The sequence below is a fragment of the Lepisosteus platostomus genome, chromosome 6 (genome assembly GCF_059453375.1).
Source record: "Lepisosteus platostomus isolate fLepPlt1 chromosome 6, fLepPlt1.hap1, whole genome shotgun sequence".
Classification (NCBI taxonomy): domain Eukaryota; kingdom Metazoa; phylum Chordata; class Actinopteri; order Semionotiformes; family Lepisosteidae; genus Lepisosteus; species Lepisosteus platostomus.
In genome coordinates, this window is record NC_142616.1 from 5,780,830 (window position 1) to 5,795,174 (window position 14,345).

The window sequence follows — 14,345 nt, forward strand, 5'->3', positions numbered from 1 at the left end:
CTCCACACTGTGGGCGTGTCTGATATATATCGGCTACTCCCACTCTACGTTTGCCTAATTAGCCTTCTAGACACCCTCACCCAAGTGAAACCCAAGGTCAGTGTCCACCTGGAATGGATGTACCCTTTAATATCTTGAATTATTTTGGAAAGTATACACAGTACAGGCCCGGTTAGGGGCTTGAATTAAATGGCGCCCCTTGGACATCCTGCATGAACCTTCAAATGTTTTATGTCTCACTCAGTACACTTTACACATTAGAAAATAACATCCAGAAAAAAAAAACAACAAACATTTTTATTGTCTTTCTTCGTAAGTCAATTTCTCAAGTTGTTGCTCTACTATATCTGCTATCTGGGATAAAGATTTGAGAGTGATTGAACAAACGTAACAAATTGTGCACGCATTTTTATGAAGATAGGACCTGGAACGAGTTTCTCCTCCTTCCACAAAATGTGAAATCAATAACCGAAAATAATAAAGCAATAACTATACAAAATTAATTAATTGACTATTTTTGCAATTGCAATTTTTGCATGATTTTGGTGTGTACTTTTTTCAGACCGATAAGAAGCTGTGAGCTGTACTTCACGGCCGGCAAAAAAATTAAAAAGCCTGTAGTAGTATTTAATCCTCCTCGAAGTTTCTGATTGGTCAGAATTCGCTGAATGACAGCTATTTCTACCTATTAGATGAACGTACTTCTTAGCCGGTTGCTTTAAAATTACCCAAGCAAACTGAATAGTTTTCAGCCATTAACTCGTATTCCTCCACGTTTCGATTCCACGTTGAGTACACGGAAGGTTTGCCGCTGCAAGATGAGGATATCTGGTCTTGTGTATTTTGCTGGAGAATTGCTAAATGGATGCACTTTGATCTCAAGACTGATTCGCTAGAAAGTCTTAGAAAATCGTTATCTGCTTCCAAAAGATTCAAATCAAATCAAGGTTTATTGATCAAATGCACAACAATACAGCGTGCAGCAGTAGTTGCTGGCAATGAAGTGTCTTTTCTGCGAGCTCACAAGAATCACAAAAAACGCAAGAATCACAAAATCGCCGGTTTACCGGACGGTAGGAGGGAAAACAGTTCGTGACTGGGATGACTGGGGTCCTTGAGAATGGACCTGGTCTTCTTCCGACATCTAGCTGAGTAGATTCCGTTGCGAAGTTTAATTTTGCATATAATGGTTCTGGTACAGTGTGTTTTTAAAATCTTGCTGGTACAGAACCCTGTTCTGCGTTGAACAGGTAAATGTTTATTCCCAGCTGACAGGAAAAGGAGACATAACGTTTCGGAAATAGTGCAGAACCTGATAGTGCACAAGGCTCCCATTTACAGTAGTGCAGACATAAACGTAGCCTAATAAATTAACCGAAATAGCGACGCTTATTCGTCTAAGGAATCTCCGTGTTAATCGGTATCATTTATCAGTAGATATAAACCGCTACAATACGATACATGATTAAACTCAAACTCGGGGCTGATGTACTCGTTTGTCTCTTGACTAATTGCACTTGAGAATCGCATTAGAAGTTACGTACCCTCAGCTGGTGTATCTTAGCATAAATGCGGTCCTTAAATTAAAAGCTGATCTTGGTTCCGCGCGTTTTGACGTTGCCACTGAGCTCAGAGATGGGGATGATCTCCAGATAGTACCGCGTTTACTGGTTCACAACTCTTTTACGTAGCTGCGGGCTTAAAGTGAATGTTGGTGGCGATTGAGCCGCTGTGAGCAGGTTCTCATGAACTGTATCAGAAGAGGCATTCACTCAAACTTAAGGGTGTTATTTAGAGGATACTGGCGATCACCTCTGCGTTTTCGAAGCGTAGCATTCATTGCAAAGATAACGCATAGCGTTCGATATGACGCAACGGGCCCTCAATAAGGCTAATAACTGCGATTTCCTCAGGTCTGTTTATCACCCATTGATCAACTAGTGCGAAGCGATGAGTTGGAAGTCAGGGAGCAAATTAGAAGTCGGTATTTAAAAAAAGAGACCTTTCGCTTAGGACATCTCGTGTTTTTAAGAGAAAACTTTTAACACTATTGTAGAAGTCATTTATTGAAAGTATCTTAACACGTACTGTCTTATTATATTACAATAAAATATATAGAGGCTCAATATAAGTAGCAAAATAATTGGGGCAATTTGAATCATCTTGATCTTAAATCCTCTACGAACAAGCGCTTTTAGAGCAGGCCAAGAGCATTACGGAGTGTGTGTCTCGCCCCCTTCACACTCCTCCTGTCTTAAAGATGTCTCTGTGTCCCCGGGTGTAAAGGTGAGGCTCAGGAAGTCTTTCAACTCCTCTGCAATGTCTCTGTTGAGATTGTAAAGTAGCTTTCTTCTCTCTGATCTTCTGTTACACTACTGTACCATCTTCTCTGTTGGAAGTGTTTGTCTTGTTTTGGACTGTGCCAGAAAACCAGTCGCCCTCAGGAGATAATAAAACTCAACTCGATGTTTCGAATCAATTGTTTAAGAACAAGTAATCGCAATAAGTGTACATGTTTCTTTTTTAAGTAGTCACAGAATTTTGTAATCAAATGTAATACACTTTGCCATGTTCCACAGGGTGTGCTGAAGAAAAAAATGCAACTAATTGCTAGTTCTCTACATCAAAAAAAATAGTTTTGAGAAATTTCAGGGACAGAATGGAAGTAGCTCTCCCTGCTGGACAGTAATTGGACAGTAATTGGACACACCTGCCTTCAGGAAGAGAATTGATTTTTAAGCAGGTACTGTATCTATTCCTTAAAGAGATCTCTAAAGAAATGCTGATCAAATGTAGTTTAGTAGGAATCTGGGTGTAAGAGACTAAATGGGTTAATGTGCTCCAGAAGGTCTCTGAGAAGACCTGGAATATGAGCTTTTTGGTTAAGTGAAGAAATAAAAGGCTGTTCTTTTGTTTAAACTAACTTTTACGTAGTTGGCTTTGTGCCCAGAACATAAAAGCGGAACCTGTCTTTGTCAATAAGCCAAGAGACATGATTTAAGTTATAAGATGCTTATTCTGTATGTATATCATAACCTTTCACTCAGACCTGTCCAGGGAACCTCTGCTTTTATCTGTATATTTGAGCTGTTTGTCATGTATTGCCAGGCAAGTTCATTGAGACGCAGCTATACTGGTGGTGTGCTAAACCGCTTGCCTTCCCAAACTGGGCCTAAACCGCGTGTAATGTATATCCATATATAGACATTTCTGTATTGCTAACGATTGGCTATAGCTTGTTTCACTGTATGAAAGACCATCTGTTGCTTTTCTTTGAGTCTGCCTTGCAAGAGCTTGGCTCCCATATGCATATGCAGTACAGAAGGCTTCTGCTACACAGGCACCCGAGTTCCTGTTATTTGTTTGGCACAACTAAAGGGTTATGATGGGTTATGTGTGTCATTGTGCTTCAGGGCAGGATAGTGTTTTTTCTCACAAATAATGGAATCCCCCCCCTCCTGTCACTAGGAGAGAAAGAACCGGACAGGTTCCAGTAGAGTCCTGGCTTGAGGCCTATCTTCATGATGTGTTTCTTTGAATCTGTCTACGCCATACAGCTGCGATACCTCTCCAATAAAATGGAGCTTCCTGCAGTACAGGTTCTCCATAGTGCTGTTGAAGCCCAGGGTCTGCTGCCCTATAAAGAAGACTGTCTCCCAGAAAGTTGACCCTGTGAGGGCTCAAATGGCTTCTGGGTAGACGAGGAAGACCAGACCTGCTCCTTCAGTGGCAATATCCTCTGTCTTTTTGTGACCATGTAACCCTGCAGTGTCTTCCAGACTGAATACCAGAGCTGATCCTTTGATGGCTGCTTCCACCTTGTGGGTCTTTTTTGGCCATGAAACCCAGGATGGAAGATGACGAAGCTGGTCATACAGTTGACCATGGGGGTGAATTGTAGTTGGCCAATTTGAACCTGAAATCCTGAGATCCGAGTGGCTGCAGGGCCCGCAGTGCGGACTGGTTTTGAATCGATTGTTTGACTTTGATGTGGAGGTGAACCTTTATGATATCCATAGCTCTTGGGAGGGTGATCCCTGATGAGCATGAACACCAGCATGCAAGGCAGAGGGGCTGTGATGCAGAGCACCTTGCTGGAGGTTGTGTGCCCATCCAGATGCCAGAGTAGAGGATGATGATGAGGACCCACAGGTCCAGATTATGAAGGGTTTAGATAAGATGAGATCACTTTATTGGCCATCTACAGTTTCTTGCATTAGGAATTTGTCTTTTCGCAGACCCCAGCTCGCTCTCCATGAGACACGCAGACAGGGAGAGAAACTGGGGGTCAGAGTGCAGGGTCAGCCATTTATACGGCACCCCTGGAGCAGTTGGGGTGCAGGGCCTTGCCCAGGGGCCCAACAGAGTAGGAGTAATCTGCCAGCCTTGGGATTTGAACCAGCAACCTCTCAGCCACAGGCACAGATCCCTAGCCACAGCGCCACCGCTCTGCTCTGCCCACCCCCATGTTGGTGGTATTTCACCAGGGCCTGCTGGCCCCCTACAGAGGCCAGGTTGCCAGCCCGCTGGTGTCCTCTCTCTGCCTCTGCCTGAGGCCTTGCGTGAGGGAGTTGATCCACCTGCGGCCGATGGCAGAGCCTGATGTTGCGTTGTAGCCTGACACCTGGTCCCCAGCCTGGTCTGCCCCTGGAGGACGAAGTTGTTGTAGGACTAAGCTGTCTTCCAAGGGTGGAGGAGCTATGTAATGTTCTGCAAACACCTCCCCCCCCCAATGCCCCACGTCTCTCTCGACCTGGGCCCTGACTGCATCTGTTCCCTCCTGCCTTGCCCTGTGCAAGGAGGCTGCCCATCTTCCCTGTGTCTCGCTCTGGGAGGTGTCCCATTCTCTCTCTCTCTCAGGGGTCGGTCTGCTTGCTGTTAATGAAAGACAATAAACACCCTGGAGGGGAAACTAAGTCTCTCATCCTCACTGCTGTTCTCTCGTTGCTGAATCTGGGATGCAGGGTGGTTTACTGAAATATCCAGTGTATATCCTCAAAACCTTCCTCTTCAGGAGCGAGACGAAATGTGGAGACTCGTTGGCTGGAACCATTTCTTGATTAGTTTTGTGTTTTTTGAGCAAGTAATGGCTGTGACCAAGAACTTACTCCACATCAGTCAAAGTAACAGTCTTCACAATGAAGTAGCTGACGAAACCCTAGCTGCACATTTCCATTAAAAGAGGCCCTTTTATTTCAGGAAGGTAGTATCGATGAATACGCTGTTTGGCCTGTAAAAAATATTTTTATTTGATACCAGCTTCAAGTCAGGTTGGCGTTGCAGCCCTGGGTTGAGTTCTTGAGGAGGTGTGCGTGCATGCGTGCGTGCGTGCGTGCGTCCGTCCTGTAATTGAGTGGCATCCCATTCAGGGTGTACCCCACCCTACTCTAGTTGCTTTCTGGGATACGCTCCAGCTTTCCCTGCAGCCCTGAAGTGGATAAAGCAGATAGGAAACAGATGGATCGCCAGGCGTTTTGTAACGGAGCTGTGCCACATCAAAAGAAAAATATGGGTCTCCCTCGCTCACTATCCCTCGTTTCTCACTTATACAATCTCCTCTACAAACAGAGCGTGCAGGATTCATTCTGTTCATTCTGCTGAAGAGAGTTCAAGCGCAGCGCCACTTTCGGTTTCGGGCTGGGTGTGGATGTGTTATTCAGCAGGGGGCTGGAAGGAGGAACAGCTGCAGGGCTGAGATATCAGTCTCTGGGCTGTGTCTCCCCCTGATACTGTGTTGTCAGTGCTGCTTCATCTTCAGAGCTGTGTGAGAGACACTTCTCACTCTGGGATTCTCACTGGGAGACTGTCTGTGTCTTCAGTGCTGCTTCATCTTTAGAGCTGTGTGAGAGACACTCCTCACTCTGGGATTCTCACTGGGAGACTGCCTGTCTGTTCCTGGGATGAAGTTGGAGTTGGAGTCAGTATGGATTCTAATAATTCTGCTTTCCTTTCTCCAGATCCCTGTCTCAATATCAGGTACCGTGAGGAGTGTTTTCCTATTGTGAAGAAAAATACATTTGGGCTCAAGTGCCATGATATGCTCAGAAAGAAAATAAAGTTTGATATGTGACTAAAAATCTGATTAAAGGAATAAGGAAAGCAAAAGAATGAAATTAGAAAGAACTTGCAGTGTGAGATGGGCATTAGATTTCTTGGATCACATGCATTGAGGGCTTTTGTAGGATAACCTTTGTGTCCCAGGAGGGTGCATGTAGATAAGTTCTTAGCCTATCTTAGAATCAAAATTTGGGTTAATTGTGAAATCACATGAAATTGTAAGCAATCCGTTCAGTTGTGGCGCTCACTGTGGCACTAATTGTTCTAGTCCAAAGACGATGACGACCCCTGACTTCATTCTATTTCTCTTCCCAGAGACGTTCCGGGATCTAGGCCCGGTGGGTCCTGTTGTTGCTGCAGCTGGTGAAGACACTGTCCTGCCCTGTTACCTCTCACCCAGTATCAGTGTGCTGGATCTGGAGATCAGGTGGTTTAGAGGGGACTTCTCAGAACTTGTATTTTTATACCGTAAACATAAGAATCTCTTTGATTATCAGCTCCCGTCCTACAAGGGGAGGACTGATCTCTTCCCAGAGGAATTCCCAAGAGGCAACGTCTCTCTAAGCCTGAAGGACGTGCGAGGAACCGATGATGGCCTGTATACCTGCCTGGTTCAGTCAGCAGACTGGTACGAGGAAGCTATGATTGACTGTGAGGGGTAAGTCTGTTCTGTGACTTGTTTTCTATAGTGTGGTGTTGTTACTGCAGTGTCACTTAATGTCAAATAAGTCACTCAATACCAGGCAAAAAAATATGTTGAAACCACGGCATGACGTTACCATCTAGATACCAGACAGCTTTGAGCAAACTCTGCCCAATTCTTCAGCTCAGAAGTCACACTTCCGTGCTAAGAAGTAGGGTAACCTGTAAGGTAAATAATGCCATATTGTTTATGCCAACATGGCCATCTTCAAACTCTTGAAGATCATCAGTAAACTCTTTGATTCACTGCTGTCTCCAAAACAAAACTCTAAAAATGTTGGCTACACTGTAGGGACGTGGCAAAGAGTATTTGTTCTTCATGAGTACAGAGCCACACACAAAGGGGAAAGAAAGGGAAAGACCCTTGGTGTAACTAAACATGTTTGCCCCTTAAAATAAGAAAAAAGAACAGACAGGCTAGCCTGTTAAAGCTTAGAAATCTATTATGTCTGTTTAAAAACTGTCTCTGAAGTCTAAATACCTGTATTGTGACTGCTGCCAGCTCTGGGGACCCAGCCCTCAGTGTCTATCCACTCCACTGGAGGGGGTCAGACCCAGCTGGTGTGCAGGTCAGAGGGGTGGTTCCCCGCACCTGCGGTGACCTGGACAGACAGGGATGGACAGGATGTGACGTCACTGTCCAGCACCACAGTGGAGAGGGACAGTCGGGGGCTCCTCAGTGTCAGCAGCTACCTCCCGGTCAAACAGGAGTCCAACATCTTCTCCTGCCTGGTGAGAAGTTCAGTGCCTTATCCAGACAGGGGGTCTCTCCTCCACATAAGCGGTGAGTCCTGAACACATTCTGAATATTAGATTGTGATACTGTAACATGCATGGCACTTGTGTAGATCTAGTGAGGCCTCTCCTGTACTGTCCTTGCAGTAGTTCAGGAAATGCTTTTTGAACAGTATTGCTAACCCAGGCTGAATGGCTCGTCCATAATGCTTTCCTGTCTGTTGTTACTGAGCAATCTGACCCAATAGGTGTGAAAAGGTTGCATCATCTGATTTCTACAACTGTTCCCTTTTTCTTCTTGTGCATTTATGTCTTCTGCATCTGTGCTTCATATCTCCACTCTGAACAACTTTTATTATCGACTTGTATTATCGAGTTTGCATTCTGTGACCTGTGCATAGGTAAGGCGAAATGTTGTATTTGATTTGCCTGATGGCCGGGGGAAATTACAAATGGCAAATGGGGAAAATCCAAGGGTGTCCAATCCTGGTCCTGGAGGGCGGGTGGGTGAGTCTCGGCGGGTTTTCCTTCCAGCTCGGATCCGAATGATCTCAAGCGGCTTGTTATTGGCTTAAGTGGATCAATTTGGCTGTTTTTGTCCTGACCACCAGGCTGCTGGTGCTTTGAAGAGACTTAGACTTAGAAAATCTGCCAGACCTCCAGGACCAGGGTTGGATGATCATGAACGATCAATCAGGCAGCTCTAGTTAACAGGGGCAACCCTGGAGCAGCCCTTGGGAAAGATTGTAGACAGGCTTCCTAATGCTGTCTATTAAGGATGAAAGCAGAGCTGAGCTATCTTTTCCATGCCGTTGTTTTGCAGAGGACATTTCCCCAGGGCCATCTGGGTGGATGGTGGCTCTCCTCTTGACTCTGATTCTCAGTGTTGGGTTGACCAATCTGCTGATTAAGAAGTGGCGGAAACTGCACGGTGTGTTTTTCCACTATCGGCTTGTGTCTGTATAGATGTGTTTTATAAGACCTTTAGGTGGGTTTGAGGATTTTTATTGAGTGTTTTAGGTACCGTCACATCTGGCTTTACCTCTAGGCTGAAAGCCAGCCCTCTGGCTGTAGTTCAAGGAGGCTGGAACCCCTGTGCTGGGTGAGGAGTGAACCAAAGGACAGCTCAATGGGTGGAGATGGAGGGTAGAAGAGATGCATGATATGAAAAGAGAAGGTTTTTGCATATGACATTTCTAGGACCTGTATAGTATGATCCAGGGAATAACTACAATTGTCACAGGTGTCGATAAAGGACGAGCCGTGGAATGGCAGAAGAGCGATAAAGACCCTATGCGTAGCGGCGAGACGGGGGTTAGCCGGGGCTCAGCTGTTCAAGAATGCCGTATAGAAACCTATGCCCTCAGGTAGCGGATGTGGGGCGACCTGGTGCTAGGCGGGTCTCAGGACATCCGAACATCAATGATGAGCGAAGGAGCAGAGCAGAAGCAGGAAGTAAATAGGCTACACAACAAGACACACCAGAAAGACATGAATAATCACAGGGAACTAGGAACAGGAGTGAAGTAGAGCGCCCTCTAGGAGTACAGGGCATGACAACAATTAAGTACAGCTGGGCAAAAGTGGCTTGGATGTCTTCCATTTAGTGTGACTAAACACTCTCATGTGTGGGTAGAAATGAAAGTGTAACTCTTTTCATTTGCAGATTTTCCCCAGCTTCACAAAGAACTCGGTGAGTGTTTCATGTCCACATTGCATTAAACAAACACAGCAGAGAATTGACAGGTGATGTTTCTCTAGCTGTTCAGATGTACCAACTGGACACTCTTGATCAGTTCCAACTGTGGGTAACCAGAACAGTTTCTGATTTACCAATGAGTTGTAAGCACCACTTCTGGGGGAACTTTTCAATTATAAAGTGTTCAATGCTGTATTTTCTAGTCTAATTCTAAAATACTATAGTAATATATATATATAAATTCAATTACTTTATTTCCAACAATGTCTTGTTAAGTGCAACTTAATGTATCTGCTTTTTTTCAGACACAGTGACACGTTGTTGTAAATCAGGTAATGTTCACTGTGTGGGACTGGCTAATAATATCCAGCAGCCATATCATCCTGCAACTCACAACTGGCAACCCGCTGAAGCTAAGCAGGTGTGAGCCTGGTCAGTGCCTGGATGGGAGACCTCCTGGGAAAAACTAAGGTTGCTGCTAGAAGAGGTGTTAGTGGGGCCAGCAGGGGGTGCTCACCCTGCGGTCTGTGTGGGTCCTAATGCCCCAGTATAGTAATGGGGACACTATACTGTAAACAGGTGCCGTCCTTTGGATGAGACGTAAAACCGAGGTCCTGACTCTCTGTGGTCATTAAAAATCCCAGGGTGTTTCTCGAAAAGAGTAGGGGTGTAACCCTGGTGTCCTGGCCAAATTTCACATTGGCTCTTACCAATCATGGCCTCCTAATAATCCCCATCTGTGAGTTGGCTTCATTACTCTGCTCTCCTCTCCACTGATAGCTGATGTGTTGGGTGCACTATGGCTGCCGTTGCATCATCCAGGTGGGGATCCCCATTACCTGTAAAGCGCTTTGAGTGGAAAAGCAATTATTATTAATATGACAATACTTCAGCACACACAATACAGGATTCGCACTATGTTCTAATTGAGAAAATGTTACATAGTTACACATTATTGGAGTTATAAACCGAAGTTCTAGAGCAGGTCATGCCCTAATCTCACCCACTCCACCCACTTTGATATAAATATCACACTTCTTGCAGATTCAATCCCTTCCTCTGCCCAGTCATCAAACTTGAAGCTGCCCCCTGAATTATTCCTCATTAGACGGGGGATTTCAAAAGCCCCTTCCTAACAGGTGGGCTGGCAGGTTTCGTGAATCAAAGCACACCTCTTCTCCACCAAGAGAAGAATGAATTGGGGTTGGACTGAACTGCTGAAGTTTTTATTGGAATTATTTCACAAGCTCATAATATAAATAAATATGTAAATGGAGAATTCATGTTTTATATTTGTAATATTTATGTGATGTAGCTTATTAAATTTTGAATTAAGTTCATGGTTTGCATCACTAACAATATGAGCTTTACTTTTCTGTAACAGGAACTGCAAAAACATTTCCTCGCTCTCGTGTACAGGTCCTTTCCCCTGTTGTACTGAGATCCTTTCGTGCTGCTACAAGCCACAGCTTCACTGACATACAGATGACAGATAAAACTTTGCCTTGGTCCAATAACAGCAGTGAGCTCTTCCTTTTCTTAAACTCCTGAAACTGTGCGCTAACAGTGTTTCTGTGTTCTAGAGTGGGAGTGGGTGTGCAGTGTGGAACCCGGTAAGCAGAGACGCTATAATCTGTTATTGCAGCACTAAAAGTCTGTTTTCACACAGTCACTGTAGGGTACTAGAGAGAAGTTAAGGTTGAAGATCTGTTGAAGTTCAAGGCGGCAGCTGCATCGGCAAACATAGGCTGCAGAGGAACAGGTAAAGGTTTATTCCACGCTGGAAAGAGAACATGCCAACGTTTCAGCTCTGGAGCCTTCTTCAGGCTTCATACACTTGCATAAAGCTCCACACCTGAAACGCTGTCTGTTCTCTTTCCAGCAGGGAATAAACCTTATTTGTAACTCAACTGATTTCAACAAAACAGATTCCTGACCTCCCAAACCTATTGTCCCATCACTACTGCCTTTCCCCTCAGCCTCTCCTTGTGGGGAACCAGCCTGACAGCAGGGCTTACATGCCCACTACCAGCCCCTCCTGCCTCCTTACTGTCCTTGTTAGAGAATTTCTTCTCACCATTGTCTTGGCTTTACTACCCTGAGTCTTCTCTGTCGTTATTGTTGTGGCTGTTTTTAGCTTGGTCAACCAGTTCATCTCTCAAAACCATCGCTAGATCCTCCAGACTGCTCCTGCCCACTGTGACTGCGCAGAATTGTACTGCGGTTCCATTTCGACAGTGCAATCTGAGTTACAGTCCATAAACCTCTGCACAGCACTCCGGACAACCAACCACTGTAACATGCTTCACTGATTTCAACTGCACATTCTTAATGTCATCCTCTGATACGTGCCTGTGTGATCAGTACATAAACTCTGTTTAAGAGTGTGTTCATTATCTGTGCACATCTGGTTCCCTGAAAGAGCATTTGATGTGCTCACTGAATGTTTAAAACAATGAAACCACTTTAAAATCCCCAAAAGCTTTTTTGCTTGTTTTGGGGAAAATGATAATAAAAGGTAATTTTGATATGCCTTCCTAGATTGCGATGTCGTATTAAGTGTTTGTATTCCACAGCTGTTGAAGCTGTTTTCCTAAGGCTGTTGACTCTTCCTTCATAGCGGATGTGGCTCTGGACCCTGACACAGCACACTGTGAGCTCATTATATCAGGCAGTGGAAAGGTACTGCGGAGGGGGAACTGGAGAGTTGTCTCTGACAATCCCAAGAGGTTCAACCACTGGTCCGCTGTCGTGAGCAAGGAGGGCTTCTCCTGGGGGCGACACTACTGGGAGGTGAAGGTGAACGATCACTGGACTATAGGAATCACCAGAGAGTCTGCCCTGAGTAAAGGAGCTTTCTCCTTAACCCCCAGGGAAGGTTACTGGATTCTGCAATGTGACCTTTCTCATCTTGTTGTTCACACCGACCCTGAGATCCATCTTCCCCCACATCTGCTGCCTAGAAGGCTGGGGGTGTGCCTGGATGTGGAGGAAAAGCAGGTCTCCTTCTACAGAGTGGAGACCCGGGCACACATCTACACCTTCTCTGACCTGGAGTTCAGGGAAGGGGAGAAGCTCTTCCCATTTTTCCGGACCCTAGATAATGCCAATTTCCTTACTATACTTTCTCCTGCAGATTGCAGAAAGTAGAGTTAATCCCTCTGCTCATGAATGACTCGTGCTATTGTATTTCAGTTATGATGGGTATTAAGATAATTTCTTATTTGGCAATAGAAGTAGCAATAATTGTAATACTAGCTCATCGGTAACAGATGTATCCAGAGTACAGTACTGTGCAAATTCAGGATTACAACGAAGTCTGAGCCCCCAGACTATTGTACCATTCTACAATTTTGACTCAAATGGTTCCTCCACAATTGCACAACAATCTGAAAGGTGTGGTAAGATGCAACATTTTAACAATTGCAGTATATCATTTATATGGAATACACTGTTACAGTTATTGATGTCTCAAGGATCTAGGTACAACAGTCAAACACTTAGCTTGTCAACATTTGTAGTTTTTAGGAGCTCAAATGAAGAAAGGAACTGAGGTGTTTGCTGAATGGAAGAGGGACTGAGACACTGATCCAAGGAATCGTCTGGTTTACCTTGGTTACTTGAGTTCTGGGTAAATGATTAAAAGTTATCAACAGCTGAACAGCACAGGATAAAAACAGACAGTCAGGTCCTTGTTCTGACCATCCTTTAAGACCAGATTTGAGTTCCGCATCTAAACCTTTTTAAGAGCTCTTGCCATTCTGTTGTGTTTAGGAAACTCTGATTTCCTGTATAGTGAATCCCTAGGTTAAAAACAGGCTCTCCGGGTTAGTAGATGCGTTTTTAGAACACGGAGATATGTTCTCATTCATTTTGTAGCATCTAGATTATGTATTAGGAGATTTAACTCTTGGTTGTATTCTGATCAGGATTATCTCTATTTTTGGATGTGTTGGATGTTCCAAAGGATTCAAACGCTTCGTAGAAATCTTTGGATGTTATGGTTGATCAGGACGAAGGCCTTGTTTGTAAATAGCATATTTTCAATGTATATTTGTTCCGTGTTTTGAATTAATACATTTTTTTCACCCAGTATGTCTGATTTGTTTAAACCATTTTCACAAAAGCTGTGCCAAAGATTAAAGAAAGCAAGTGCCTCAAATTATACGAATTGTTTAGGAATATTCTTGCCATAATCTCTAAAAGTTTGGGGTTATGGTTAGTTTAATTGTTTAACCTGCTCACTGTTTCTGGTATTCTCGATTTTTGTAATAACTGTATAATATCAGTTGATGGACAGATACTTTTCTTTCAGACTTTCAATGACTGTATGATCCCCTTTACCTACTGATAGCTGTGTCATTTGTTATTTAGGTGTTCTAAGTCATTTAGTGTTGGCTCTGCTGTTCAGGTTTTGACCTGAGATCCATGGTCTCTTACAGTGCTCCTCATGTGCAGAAGAAGGAGTTTCTTCTTCCTGTCCTCCCTGCGTTTCACACCTACTCGAACAAAACACTTGTACATGAGGTGTTCCTAATACACACTGGAGTTTTCACTCCCTCATCTACGTGTCAGTGGATCTCCATCCAGTCATGGAAGAAAACCATCTTCTTGGTTCTGTTCCAGCCAAGTTCTTAATCATGTGCTGATTTATTTTAAATTTCTATGGTGTGTGTTTTACAATTTGCTTTCAGCTGAGCTGTTAAAATGGGGAGTGAGATTTGTAATTTTCAGAAACCTTGTTCCATCATTTTGGTGTCTCTTATAACCAGTTGGACTGAAGCAGAAAGCAACACCGTGCCACAAGAGGGGCTTGTCTGAGATAATGCCAATTCAATTCAATCTGTGTATGTCTGATACAGTGACACTTCCACTGTGGATACAGTATATCTGATAGTATCTCCTCCACTTGGTCATGTTCAATACAGCGCCACACCCACTGTGGATATATCTGATAGTGTACAGTACAGTGACACTCCCACTGTGGATATACAGTATCTGATAGTGTCTCCTCCACTTGATCATGTTCAATACAGTGACACTTCCACTGTGGATACAGTATATCTGATAGTGTCTCCTCCACGTGGTCATGTTCAATACAGTAACACCCCCACTGTGGATATATCTGATACTGTTCAATACAGTGACACTC

At 44.2% G+C, this 14,345-nt stretch overlaps 1 pseudogene across 1 annotated transcript; it reads left to right on the top strand.

Moving 5' to 3' along the window:
* Positions 1-783: 783 nt before the first annotated feature.
* LOC148659748 (butyrophilin subfamily 1 member A1-like) lies at positions 784-13,358 on the top strand (annotated as a pseudogene). Its single transcript, XR_015939313.1, has 8 exons — positions 784-5,976; positions 6,373-6,735; positions 7,262-7,543; positions 8,318-8,425; positions 9,161-9,187; positions 9,499-9,525; positions 10,777-10,806; positions 11,814-13,358. The product of XR_015939313.1 is annotated as a butyrophilin subfamily 1 member A1-like (transcript).
* The last annotated feature ends 987 nt before the right edge of the window (positions 13,359-14,345 follow it).